Source organism: Thermobia domestica, chromosome 14 (assembly GCF_964235325.1).
Source record: "Thermobia domestica chromosome 14, izTheDome1.hap1.1, whole genome shotgun sequence".
Classification (NCBI taxonomy): Eukaryota; Metazoa; Arthropoda; class Insecta; order Zygentoma; family Lepismatidae; genus Thermobia; species Thermobia domestica.
The window spans coordinates 9,862,554-9,877,882 of NC_137467.1; positions in this window are offsets into that span (position 1 = coordinate 9,862,554).

A 15,329-nucleotide genomic window follows, 5' to 3' on the forward strand; every position below is an offset into this window, starting at 1 on the left:
TGTGGTTGATGTGTCAGTATGTGGTTGTCTATTTGCAGTCGAAAGTTTCCCACTTGTCGTTTCCTTGTGAAAATGGTGTAGGTAGTTTTCTCCCAGTTGACGTGCATACCGTTGTTTAAGTTCCAATGTTGGATGTATAGTAGAGCGGCTTGAAGTTTGTGTTTGGCTTCAATGAAAGATGAGCTGCGTACATATAATAGGTGATCGTCGAAATAACTCAGGATTCTGACATGTTGTCCCAATGCTAGGTGAAATGCTAGCATGTAAAGATTGAATAGAAGCGGACTGAGACATGAGCCTTGAGGTAGTCCTTGAGAGGTGATGCGCGGGTCAGAGATTTTCCCTTGATATTTTATACTAATATGTCTATTAACCAGCCAATTGTGTACATACCTGATAAATTGAGATGGTATTTTTGCATCTGAGAGATGCTGCACCAGTCTATCTAGGTTGATCTGATCATATGCTCTGTCAAAGTCCAATTTAAGAGCCACTACATATTGTCGATGTTGAAAGGCTTGCCAGATGTCGATGAGAAAGGTAGAGGGCGCATCGTGCGTAGCCTTACCTTTACGAGCTTCTATAATTGTAGGTGGAAGAATATTATGGTATTCAAGGTACCATTCTATTTTCCGTAACATAATTTTTTCTAGCACTTTACTGAGGCAGGGAAGCAGTGTAATAGGTCTATAACTGTAGGCGTGACCCACTGTTTTTTTCGGTTTAAGAATCGGTATTACTAAATGATATTTCCAATTGGGCGGTATATGTCCCGTAGACCAGACATATTGATAGCACTGCTTTAGTAGTTGTTGACCAGAGGCTGGAAGATCTTGCAGGTGCTGATAGGTGATCCGGTCTGCTCCCGGGCTCGTGTCTTCCTGCAGATAAGGCTTCTGCAAATTCTTCAGAGTAGATGGTTGCGAGGGCAGGCGATGGTGATATAGTAGGAAGGTTTAACATCAATGCTGTTCGTGAAGACAAGGCTGTTGGGGCCGTTAAAGTGCAGTGAAATTCCTCTAACCAGGAGGGGTTGAGCTGTGGCGCTGCCTGTAGAGGGCGTGATGACAAATTGTTCCTTATGAATTTCCAGATGGAGTTTGCGCTGGTTCCTGCTTGGAGAGTGTTGCAAAACTGTTGCCAATGTGATTTACGACATCTTTGTATATATTGTTTGAGTTTAGCCTGTGCCTGTTTTGAGAGAAAGTATGTTTCCGGAGTTCTATCATGTAAATATTGTTTCTGAGCCTTTTTACTATTGTTCAGTAATTTTTGGCAATAAGTATCCCACCATGGATATTTATAACGTCGAAGTCTTTCTCTTTGGGGTTCCCTGCTTCGTTCCGCCTGATGAGCGCCGGCGACGATGGAATCCGTCAAGTGTTGTAGTGAATTGATTCCGTCTGTAGGCTGCAAAGAAGTGATTGCATGGTCTATATATACCTGATAGTGTTCCTTGTCATAAATACTATTGACATGGGGCATCGGTGTAAAAGCGTAGCCGGGTTGAGATGGTGATCGGGCTCCTTGCAGATGTGTCAAGTTGGTGATTATAGGATAGTGATCGCTGCCTCCCGTGTAGCCGTACACTTGCCAGGTGTGTTGAAGGTAGATGTCTACACTAAGCAAAGTTATGTCAGGTGCAGAAGGAGGTGAATTCAAATTGGGTAGGCGAGTAACCGTTCCATCATTTGCTATTAATAATGATTGTCCTTCCAGAGCCTCAATTAGGTGGTCCGCCGCCCTATTGTTTCTCGATGATCCCCATAGTACACTTTTAGTATTCGGGTCGCCTGCGATGATACATGGTGGCCTACATTGCGTAAAGAAGTATGTCCAGAGATTCGTCGGAATTTCCTGGTTAGGAGGAGAATATACGTTCAGAATATGTAGCTGTTTGTATCGGAAACCTTGTACTTGTATTGGCGGTTGCAACAGAGGATGTTGAAGATCTATCAGTTGGATTTCCTCGTTAGGAATCTGTTTATGGAAACCAACAGCTACTCCTCCATAACCGTCTATTCTATGCAGCTTGTACAATCTGTAATCAGGAATCCTTGGAGCATAGTCTAAAGAAGTCCATGTTTCTTGTAACAGGAGTATAGTGGGTGTGAAGATACGGCATAGATGCCAGAGAAATGGTTCCTTTCCTCTGAGTTGTCTGCAGTTCGATTGTAAAATGTTGAAGGCGGAATTAATGACCATTCTCTAGGGTTCGGAAGTATTCGCGTAAGAGTTTATAGAGCGGAGATTCTTCTGTGGGTTGCGTTGAGGATTGAATACCATAATTGATAGCAGCATATTTTTCGATACTAGCCAATAAGTTGTGTAAAAAAGTGTTTAATGAGTCTTTAGATGGATCGGTTTCAGAGGAGTTCCTCGAATGGCACGACGTCCTACGGCGATGTATGGGTATGCGCTCTCCTGGTTGTTCATTTAAGTCTTCCTGAGTCCTACGTTGTTTACTGTTTAACGATCCTGGAAACCACGAGTGTATTGTCTCTTCTGACGACCCCTTCTCTTCATCTTGCCTAGGCGCTCTGCGTTATTTGCTTTGGTCCTGCGTTCTTCCCACAGGCCAAGTAGGAATTCGATGTGTTGATGAGGGGGTGGGTAGATTGAAGCGGGAGGGTGGGGGTTGGAAGGAAGTGGCTGACGTGGATGGTCCCTTGAAAATATAGGGTAGATCCGGTGTGCGAGAGGGAGATGATGAATTGTGGACCTGGTTAGAGCAGGTTTTAGGAGAAGATGGTTTGGTCGAGGGAATAATTTTTTGGGCTTCGTTGTATGTGATTTTCTCTGTCGCCATAAGTTGGTTGATGCGTTGGTGGCGTTTTCGTTCTGGGCACTGTGGATCAGTGGCCATATGTCCCCTCCCACAATTAATACATTTGGGATCTTGAGTACATGCATTGGGGTCATGTGGAGCTCCGCAACGGTAACAAAGTTTTTGTTTTGATTAGCACGCCCTCTGTAGGTGGCCCAGACGGTAACAGCCCTCTCTGCATTGTTTGACTGCCGGTACATATGTATGTATGGTATGGCCTGAATGATACAGTGAACAAAAATCCGGAAGACGTTGGGAGTCAAAAGTTAGTACTACGGAGTGAGTGGCGCGGATGTCCGAATTCACGCGCTTTTTGATGCGTCTTACATGTATCACTTGTGCTCTACACACTAGATTGTCTTGTATTTCTTCTTCTGAAAACTCCGGCTATACACCGTGGATAATGCCCACAGAGCGGGTTGTGTAGTACGGCACGAAGGCCGACCAGCCATGGGTTTTGAGGAGGTCATGCTGAAGGAACTCATTCGCCTGTTGGCCTGTTTGAAATTCTATCTTAATAAGGTTTTTTTCCTGTGGGGTGAAACGATTTAACTCCCGTCACTTTCGTTTGGAAGAGTATTTTACCGAGAACTTGCGGGTGTTTTCGCACCGTAGTTGCATTATTGTCTGAAGTAGAGGCTGGAACCACATGTACCACATATGGTGGTGCATGATGAGGTAAATATAAATTAATCGCCGGGGTGGAATTAACTGTAATTTCGGTAGCTATTGGAATAGTCTCGTCCATGTGCACCTCGTTACCGCTATGAGTAATTGGTACAGTCACTATCGAGGGGGAGGGGAAGCACCTCCCGATACCTCCGCCATGAGGCGGGGTAATTGTTCACTAATATCACAAGATTATTTGGAGGCGAACACTTCACTACAAATAGTACACACACAAAACTTGAGTTTGGGGTACACGATGAGAATCGAACTAGCACTTGTACACTGGTAATGTAGAGCGACACTATCTTCGAAGTTCTTTCAAGGCTCCCTAACCTAATTGATTCTGATAATCAATGTTGCCAGGTAAGGAAGGCAAAATATCTGTAGACGTGGTGTAAAATATCTGTAAAAATCCGTTTTTTTACACAAATAAATCTGGAGAAGAATCTGTAGAGGCAAAGCTATATGGGACCTGACCCCTACTGAAAAACTTGCTCCCCCCGTAGTCCCCTCGTAAGTAGTGAGCATTTTTCTAACTAAAATATTGATAAACGGAATACAACTTTGATAAATAATTTATGTATGATAATAGTGTCAGATCCAGGATATGATAAAGGGAGGGGTTAAACCATAGTTTGCAGCTTTATCCAGTGTAAAGCAGGATTGAAGTCTATTTTATTCAGTGTATACCTAAGGTTAAGGCAAGGTGACCAGGTCGTCCCGTTTTAGCCGGGACAGTCCCTTTTTTCCATCGTTGTCCTGTTTTTATCTGATTCTCAAATGGGACGCCTAAACGTCCCGGTTTTAAGCAAAAATGACCCAGGTGTCAAGTAATTATTATTCAAAATATAAATGGTCAATGCAAATTCTACACTCTTCCGTACCAGCACTCATTGGGAAGGTTCAGCCGTATCTGAAACTTCTGAATGTTCAAATGGGAATTGAGTGTTCTGTGCTTCAAGTGGAAATTGAGTTGGAATTCTGAGTGTTCAAGTAGTTAAAAGTATTGTTGGGTTGTACTTAAGTTGGAAACGGTGTGTTATCATTCTTACTTTGTATATTTTGTAACTTGAAAACACTGCTGAGTCCCAAAATGCAATGTGGAAGTCAGATAAATACCCCCCCCCCCTGGTCGCCGATTCGTATGCGTCCCGTTTTTCAAAGTAAAAGTTCTGGTCACCTTGCGTCAAGCCCCTATAGCTCCCCTTGAATCCGCGCCTGTATATGCATATATAATAAGAAAAAGTCCTGACTGACTGCTTGATAGTTTAAATACAACATAGGATTTGTGACGTAAGATACCGCTTTTTTTTTTTTTTTTTTTTTTTTTGAAATTCGACGTGGAGAGGAGGATTAAGAGTAGCAATTATTACAATAATATACTCATGTTTCAGAGTTATTTAAAGTTGGATATGTGAAATTCGGCATTTGAACTTTTCATTTGAAATAATGAAACGTGTCTTTCAGGGTTTTTTGATATTCAGTCTAGAAGGGAAGGAAAAATTGTGGAGGATGTTCACTAAGATTCCTATACGATACATTCGAATTTCGTGCAAGACTTCGAGTTCAGACGAATTGTATATGCAAGGTTCAGAAGGAAAAACGTAAATTATTGCCATCAGCAACACATGAGAGGGGATGGCAGTGGCTGCCGGTGGATTGTGGTTTCGGGTGTTGCAGAACGTGTACGAACGATCGGAGACAGAAGACATAAAGTGGACTCATTGACTAATCAGCATAATTTTAGATGCAAATGCTATGTGACATGTTAAAATAAGTAAAATTCTGTTTTCAAAAAATTAATAATGCGGAACATTTTATCCGATTAGTCATCTTATTTAATTAGTAAGTTTATTCTTCTCTCTTTGATTGGAGCAAATCTGCCTAACACATGCTGGTTGAACTCTGGTATTCTTATTATCAGGTCTTTTTCGATGGAAAGCATAACCAATGGTGATAACCTTTCTTGGGACATTCATTTTCTTGAAAGTGTCAATTCTTTTCGATGTAGAAAAAAAACTTTCTTCTTTGCTGACGTCATAAATACAGTTATTATTAATTTCAGAGGCTTTGTAGATTCACTGAATATTTTTTTTTTTAGATTATTACGAACAATTCATTCTAGCAAACCCAGTCCCTGGTAGTGATCCGAATTCCTCTGCAGCGTAGACTGAAGACAGTTTGTGGCAGATTAGTGTTATAAAAAATGTAAATTGAACACACTTTATTCACAGTTTATCTAGAAAAATTAAAAATAAATTGTGGAAATATATATAGTGCAAACAACATTACTGCCATAAAATGTCCTATGAATTTAAACATGATTTTTTTTTTCAAACATTCTCCTGAATTGCTCTTTGCTTGTTTTGTCTAACCCCTAATTGCACATTTTTCCTCAGTTGAAAGCTGGGCATTTTTAAAATATTTTTAGTTATTTACAGAAGTCATGATATAGAATTCATTCAGAATTTGTAGGTTATTTACAGAATTAGAGAACACACAATACAATTAAATCTAACAACTAAAAACCAAAATAGCTGATTTAAAAAAACCGCTGATACAAAAGAGGTATCGGTATATGAATTGCGAATGTTACATATACATACATTAACGCACATATACACACACGTACGTAAAAGAAAAACTATGTTCCAAATCATCCGTGTTGGTTGTTAAGCAATGTACGATGAACATAATATGCTTCCATATGAGGTGAAACAACGCTTACCAATGTCATACATTCTGAAAAGTAAACTTTGAAACCCGCCAGATGTAGGATCAGCATTAACAGAAACAAAAGTCAAAGAACATCAAAACAAACGCATTGTCGGTTTTACACCCAGAAATGTTTGCTGGGAGGGGTCCAAAGTATTTGAGGGGGTCCAATACCGAACCTGTCTTATTCACCCGAAAAGACGATAAGTAAGTAATTCTTAATTACTGTCACCTATATTTTAAGAAAAAATGATAGAACAATTGTTTTTATAAGAAAAGAAAGAGTAGATGATGACGCGTAAAATAAAATATTTAGCCTACATCAATAATTTCTATCTTAAACAAGTATAGTTTGTTAGGAAAGTCTACAAATGTTAGTAGAGTTTCGAAATTTTGGGGCGGTCCGGACCCTGTGAACCCCCCTCGTGGCTGCGCCCCTGAGCATTGCTAACTAGTGCAAAATTCCATGTGGCGTTTCCCATCAAACAGTTTTATGTGGAAAGTTATCAAAAGTATAAAATACACTTATTTTATATATATATATATATATATATATATATATATATATATATATATATATATATATATATATATATATATATAAGTATAATCTATCCACAATCCAAAATACTATCCACAAAGAAAAGATTCTATATATTGACTTATTAATATTTGTTTCTCAAATTACTGTACAAGAAGCCTTCATTATCTATATACGCTAAGAATTAACTTGTAAATACGTGTTTACTTTAATTTGTTTTCTGCTCTACTACATACTTTCATTCTTATTTTGTAATTCTGCAATCACTTTTTCTTTTTCTTTCTTTCTTTCTTTCTTTTAGTATTTATTATATTAGTTTCCTTCGGTATAGTACAGTAATTAAAAAATATGAATGCATAAAAACAAATTCCATTTGTTAATTGGTAGTGAAATAAAATTCAGATATCTTATTTAGCGCGAAAAACTTTCTCGTTCACTGGAAACCGTGCTGTGTTCCAGAAGCACTGCAACGACCAGACCCTTTAACTTCTGAGATAGGGGAAAGGAGACTTATCATTCGCTCCAATTGCCGCGCTGAAGGAATCTGGTCGTTGTATGCTCGCTGCAACACAATATAAATTAGAGACTCTGTGACGGATTATTTTTCGCTTTATAAAATGGATTAACGGAACGGATAGTTACAGAATTAAAAAATATATATGGGAGTATTAGAAAGTATTTTTTCCTGTTCTTTACTACTACTGCTTTTTTTTCTTGAAATATTTTGGTCGTTGCGCAACGCTGCAACACTAACATTAGCCGCCACTGAGGGATGGGATTTGCTGTATATATATATCTGCACACTGGCATCTTTGGCATATAAAATTGGGGGGGGGGGCATCAAAGAAAGCGATTTAAATTGTAGTATCTAGCCCAATCAATTTATTGTCTTCGATTCCATTTGTTACCTTACTGTTTACCTTCACGGACCCCCTGAGACATATCAAGAACTCTGTTATAATCCTTTCATAGCCTGAATTCCAAATAAATATAATTATTATTATTTATATGTTATTGTCGTTAGTAAATAAACTAAATTAAAATGGAATATTGAATATTTTCTACTTCAAAATATTGGGGGCACGTCTCCCCCGCCAGACGCCCGTATATATATATATATATATATATATATATATATATATATATATATATATATATATATATATATATATATATATATATATATATATATATATTTGGTCTAGGAATTAATTCGTGCGGTTGGTACGCACACATTGAAGCTGTAGTACAAACACAAAATACATAAATACCTTAAGAAAAATATTGTCCATCGCTAGCCACCACTTTCGCCCATCTGTCAGGCAATGTACGGATTCCGTGGCGAAAGAAGTCCTCGTCCTTGGAAGCGATCCAGTCAGAGACCCATGTTTCGATATCTTCTGAAGAAGTAAACCGCTGTCCAATCAAATCGTTGTTCATGCAATCGAACAAGTAGTAGTCCGAAGGAGCAACGTCTGGTGAATACGGCGGGTGGGGTAAAACTTCCCATCTGACATTTTCTAAATAGGTTTTGACCGGTTTTGCGACATGTGGGCGAGCGTTATCATGTTGAACAATAAGTTTATCATGTCTGTTCTCCCATTCTGGTCGTGTTCTGGCCAGAGCTTGCTTCAAACGCATTAATTGTCGTCGATAACGTTCTCCATTCATAGTTTCACCCGGTTGCAGCAGCTCATAGTACACCACACCTTTCATATCCCACCATATGCACAGCATAACATTTGCACAGTGAATATCTCGTTTTGGTTGTGATGGACCTGGTTCACCTGGTTTCACCCAGGCCTTTTTTCGTTTAGGGTTCTCGTAATGGATCCACTTCTCATCACCCGTAATAATTCGATGCAGAAACCCCTTTCTGCTCTGTCGTTGAAGCAGCAATTCGCAAATGGTTTTTCGTCTTTCAACGTCTCTGTCTTTCAATTCATGTGGAACCCAATGTGACATCTTTTGAATCATTCCCATGGCTTTCAAGCGTTTGGAGACTGTTGTTTGATCAACGCCTAATGCTGCTGCAAGTTGTTCCTGTGTTTGACACGAATCCTGCTCGAGCAATGCTGTCAATTCTTCGTCTTGAAATTTTTTTGGCTGTCCAGCTCGCTCTTGGTCTGCCAAGCCGAAATCACCACTTCTAAACCGTGCAAACCACTTCTGACACGTTCGCTCAGCTAGAGCATAGTCACCATACACTTCCACCAAAATACGATGACTTTCAGTCGCACTTTTCTGCATGTTAAAGTAATGCAGCAGGACACCCCGCAAAAACACTTTATCAGGCACAAATTGCGCCATGTTCACTTAACTATAACTCGACAAGTTTGAAACCAAGATGCGCAGATCGCTACGGAGCACTTCGTATTCCGCCATCCTCCCCACTACTCTTCCATCCACTGGTCTGGCTTTGAAAGTTCCAGTGATACTAACTCAGCAAACTTATGTTACAACAAATATCACCTGCTAAAATAAATATTACCATGTAGCGTTAGAGTACCGACTCGTAATTCTCATATCAGTGGTCCATTTCATTTAATCCCGCTTTTGAAAATGCGTTGCGGTGGTAGCTCTTCGTATTCTACGGTAGTATATTCACGTATGTTCGTTATTAAGCTTTATAACGAAGAGAAACCAAAAGGCGAATGACTTAATTTTCTAGATGCCACATTTTTTTAAAGACTGACCTGACAGCCGAGCCTACTAGAACATTACGATACTGAACCAGGGGCGAATACAGAACGGGGGCGCATCTTTCTGAAAGGGAAATATTTCTGTCTTACTTCAATGAGACGAGTTGACAAAAGTATTTTTGTCAATATAAGACAACAAATAAGCTGCTTTCAGTCTATTGTTAGTACAAACTATGTCTCAAGTGTTATAATATTTAACATTTTGCGCCCCCATCCTTCTCAGTAAGAATGAATAATTATTCTCCTTCCAAGGCTGAAGATACTTGTGAAAAAAAAAACTATATCATTAATAACTAGTAGAGAAAACTTTGTTCAACGATTTCTTTTATTTCAGCTAGTTCCTCTTCCAGAAGTGCTTATCAAAATATTTGGCACAGTTACAATTAAAATATTTGATTTAATCATCACCCTAGGTATACGATCGAGACGAGACGAGACATAATTTTTACGAAAAGATTCGAGACGATACAAAATTCTTGCAATAGAAACATACATTTTTCGAGACGAGATATCACTTTTACAAAATAGTTTCGAGTCGAGACAACTTCAAAATTTGTGTCGTGCGCATCACTAATCAATTCAGTAAAAATATAAATTTAAGTTTATTATTCTATAAAGCAGGGTGTTCACGGTGGATAAATGTGTAAGCTCGTCGTCTTGTAATCAAGGCATCCCAGGTTCGATGGGGATACGAGTGGTTCGGATCTCACTTTAAACTGTAGACCTCGTCTTTAGGACGTCATTTTCATCTCATGGAAGGCAATAGCAAACCACCATGGGTTAACCTTTCACAGGGAGCTGCTGCAGGTCAAAGACCTGCCTTCAGGCAGAACACGTCATCATAATCATCATTCTGTATAGGCCTATATAAAGATGTTTCCTTCTAACCATAGCTCTGTAATAATAAAATGGAGTGAAATATTCAGTTTAACATCCCACGATTATGCATCGAGGCTAAGGGGAACGGTGTGATGAGGAATGAGTGAAATGGTGGAATGAAGAAAGTGAGAGTAAACAGGAGAACCCCGAGAAAACCCACGCACACGGTGTTTGTCCACCACAAAGCCCACTTGGCGCGAACTGGGATCGAACCAGGGACCCCACGCACCAAAGGTGAACGCTCTACCACTGAGCCATCACGGCCCCTTGTAGCTCTGTCATAATTGGGAATGTTTAAAGTCCGAATCTTACTTTTTTTTTAGTAGGTAAGCAACCTCATGGTAGAGGTCTGCACGAGCTCAGGCCTAGGGCCGGGCTTGGCCCGTAAATTTGTAAATAAACAATCATATTTCTCGGGACCTTTTCGGGCATAATACAACGATATTTTCTGGAGAACTTTTAACGCACACCTAAATTTGTAACTTGAGACGCCCACACTTAAAAATCACTGTGCAATTGTGAGAAAAGTTGTGTAATAGAGAAAAAAAAGAAACTAAAAGTAACAGAAATAAATATGCTTACCTGGTCTGAGGGAAAATACTGCTTCTTACACTGAATTACCTGTAAAGGAACCAGAGCGTTGGGAACAACCTGTCTTGGTTTTATCTTCAAGACAATGTCAGTTTATAGGGCCTATTATATGAGAATTTATATAATGACTTTTTTAAAAATAGAATTCATATAAATGTCAAGGATAACCTTTATTTCCTTGTTGTCTCTGAATCATGAAAGCTTTTAAACTGCAAAATTAAACATGTAATTGTTGCAAATAAAAAATACAATTTTGAACTAATTGTTAAGTTTTTGTAATTCGGGCTTATTTCGGGCTCATTTGATTATCACATGGGATCGGGCCCAAATGCTAAAACATATCTCTCTCTGGTCGAGCCTCATATTATTAATTCACGGGCCGGGCCCGTGCAGACTACCTCATGGATACACTGTAAGCAGTGACGCTTTCCAACGAGGCGATCCCTTCACGCCTTCTGAAGGGAAAATTTCTCTTTTTGTTATTATTTTTTCATTGGTACGAACCGGCAAGAGAATTTTTCCAATTTATTAAACCAATAATTTGCGACAATACGGTGCGGCAATGTGACTGAAGACGGCGGCATTCTTTCCATAATCTCACCATATACACAAAATCCAAAAGTAACGAACTCTTCATTTCTCCCCCAACAATCCTTCCGCGACCTGCCTTCAGGATGTCATTGCCGAATAGTCTATATCTTTGAAACAGAAATGGACCAGTTGGTAATACATTGGGCGGCATTGTCACAGAAAATAAAATCCAGCTCCTAAATAGATCAAGGGTGCTCCGCCCTGTCAAAGACAAAATGTGTGCTTCGGTTCAATGACCACACTTAAGGGTTGAGAAAGGTCAGCGTAAAGAAAAGCACATTATCGAAGTTCAGGCGAGGAATCAGTGATCTGTTAAAACTGCTGACATTTGTGTGGCACCCATCTACCCGATTGATTCGTGTCGAAGAAGTTGTTGTTCTCGGAGGTGTTTCTCTGTTTTTGAAGTAGTGTCTTTCTTTCATGTGTTTGCGTTTCTGAGCAGTAGTGAGTGTGTGAGGCGCATTACGTGATTATTGACTGTGAAAATCAAATCATGTCGGGTCCGTCCAAATCCACAATGTGCTCTGGAAAACCTCTTAGAGGGCAAGCCAGAGAAATTGTTTTCAATGTTGCAACGTATTTGCAAAATCAAAAAGAGTTATATAAACTTAAGTATAATGTTGTCGAATCCACAAGCGCCGCCACGGGAGTATCTAAATGGATGATTTCTCAAGTTTTAAAAGAAGGAAAACAGTCGCTGGCTAAAGGTGAGCTGAATTTCTCTACACCGACAGGTAAAAAGAATCCAAGGAAAAAGCGAATAAAAACAGATGATTTTGCTAAAGGTGCAATTAGGCGAAAAATTCATGAATTTTACACAGTAAAGAAAGTAGTTCCAACATTACGAAAACTAACTAAAGCTATAAGAGAGGACGGCATATTAGATTGTAGCAGTGAGTATTTAAGGTGTCTTTTAAGGTCTATAGGGTTTAGGTGGAGAAAATGTCAGTCAAGGAGAAAGATTTTGATTGAAAATCCGAACATTGCTGAGTGGCGTGCACGATATTTAAGGGACCTGCGTGAATACAGAAAACAAGGTAGGCCAATTGTATATGTTGATGAAACCTACATTCACGCATCACATTCAGTACCGGCGTGTTGGCAAAGTGAGAGTGAAATAGGTGTAACAGAAACTGTTGGAAAAGGGCCACGTCTTATTATTGTCCATGCAGGAGGGGAATTTGGGTTTGTTGATAATGCTTTATTAATGTTCAAATCTAAGCAAAAAAGTGGAGATTATCATGATGACATGAACAGTAGAAATTTTTCAAAATGGATCGATGAAAAACTACTTCCTAATCTTCCCGAAAACAGCGTTGTTGTCGTTGATAATGCCAGTTATCACAATGTTCAAATCAATAAAAGACCAACTATGTCTTCACTTAAAAGCGACATGATACAGTGGCTATCAACGACAGACAAACCTATAAACGAAACCGAAATTGAAGCGGAGAATAGAGTAAAAACATTGTGGAGAATGAACAAAAGACAACTGTTCTTAAGAATTCAAAGTGTACCTTATGTGAAACAATACGCGATTGACAAGAAATTTATAAACGCGGGGCACACTATAATAAGACTTCCAGCTTACCACGCAGACTTAAATCCTATTGAACTTGTGTGGGGGGAAATCAAGACCAAAGCGAGGCAATGCATTTCCGATTCACTGGATGCAAAGAAAGAATTACTGGGAAAGTTATTTAATGAATATTCACCACAGAAATGGGTAAAATGTTGTGAACATGTGAAAAAAATTGAAGATTCTTACTTTGAAAGAGACGGACTTATGAATGAGCGTGTAGATGAACTGATAATTAGACTTGGTGAAACCGATTCAGACTCAGATTCATCGGCCGATACAGACTCAGATGAGTGGGAGAGTGAAACTGAAGGAGAAATGGAAAACATTTAGAAGGTGAGTTCTGTTCTATCGTTTATTTATTTTTCATTAAAATTAATTTCGACCTTTTCCAACGGTTTTAATTCATATATTACGTTGGTAAGAAATACTTAATTATTTCCCCTAATCGTACTTAATTCTTTTAATATGCAAAGAGAAAATATTAAAATGCATTAACAATTTAAAACAGTCAATATACAGCATTTACACTCAAATGTCGTAGAAAATCCTCAGACCATTCCGCTCCCTGCAGATTGCAACACTGCAAAACATCATTGTCGCGGAGAAGGGAGTGGGGAAATGTAGGATTAGGTGCGCAACAGCTAGGCTGCAGCGTTCTGTTTACAAACTTGTTCACTTATACAAACTGGTGTTGTTGACGCTTTAATCCACTGCCCTATACTACGAACGATACGCGATGACAGGGGTTTGCAACACATGTGTGGATACACGGAACTGTGGGACGCTCCGTTCGTTGCGCCATCTCTTGTCCACCCGCACGAATTAATTCCTAGACCAAATATATATATATATTCTCTAATTGTGCTCTGCTCAAAATTTTAGCTGCCCCACTATTAGTTCCCACTATATATATATATATATATATATATATATATATATATATATATATATATATATATATATATATATATATAAACTATCTGCACTTGTGAATATCTGTAATGAATTTTGTACTTACCTCAGTTCCCTGGTAGCTCCTGAACACAGTAGGCCTATTTAATAGATAATATTCAATAGAAACAAGTGAAAAGGTTTCTTTTGTATCATTGAAAAGTATCACAAAACTCACTAACACAAATCAATCCTTTTATATAGTTTTTGAGAATTTAAGTTTATATGGCTGTTCGTGACATATAACGATACAATATGGATACGAATATATAGCTATATATACACACACATATATATAGGCTGTACAATTTATACCAATCAAGGAAAAGGGACAATTTAATTATCGTCGGATAATTCATCATTGTACATTTTGTTTTTATCTTCTGCTCAAAGTTTTCGAAATAGGGAAATCGTAGCATGAGTATTTCCTCATACTTGTAAGTCTCTTAGAATGCAAAAATCCCACCATAGTGTCCGATTTCTTTGCTTTGTCTTCATTCTATTAACGTGAGAGAAAACCCTTTCTACACAAGCCGACGATTGTGGCAGGCACAAAAGTTGCATCATAAAAGTTGAAAGTCTGCGAAACATTTGTGATTCATCTCCCTTTTTTAAATTTCCTACTGACAGCCAAAAGTTCTTTGGAGATGCATCAGTAATTACATCAACATTAGTGTTTCTTAATATTCGCCACTGTGTCTAATTCCTATAATTGGCATTCATCTATAAGAGAGGGAAAAGCGGACGCGAGAGATGCAACTGAGGCAAAGGATTTGTTTTCTTTACAGCTGTTGGGTTAAGTGCTGCAAGATTTTTCGTTGTATCGTCTTTGAATGGAAAAGGTTTGTAAATTTGGTTCGCATTTTCAATCAGAAATTCCAAACATCTTAATTTAAAATCCTTGATGTAGGCCGGATTTATCTGGTCACTTTTTGAAATAGTCATTTCCACTTTTGCACCCAAGTATATTTCATCCAGTGGTTTGAATTTATTTGGATTTTTGTGTTGAATGTCTTTCAGAGGCGTAATCGACAAATGGTCATTTTGAATGTAACAATCTAGAATTGTTTTCAGTGGTGATTCAACCTCCGAGTAGAGTACATGTATTTGTGGCGATTCTGACTGCATTTGTAAATTAAGCTTACTAAATAACGGCAAAATGAACTCTAAAAAGAGTAAGTATAATTTTGTCACAGGGTTGTTTAACTTAGCCAAAATATTTTCACATGCTAGAAGCCGTTCGCTGAGAACAGCATTCGTAAAATATAACCGCAATGCCTC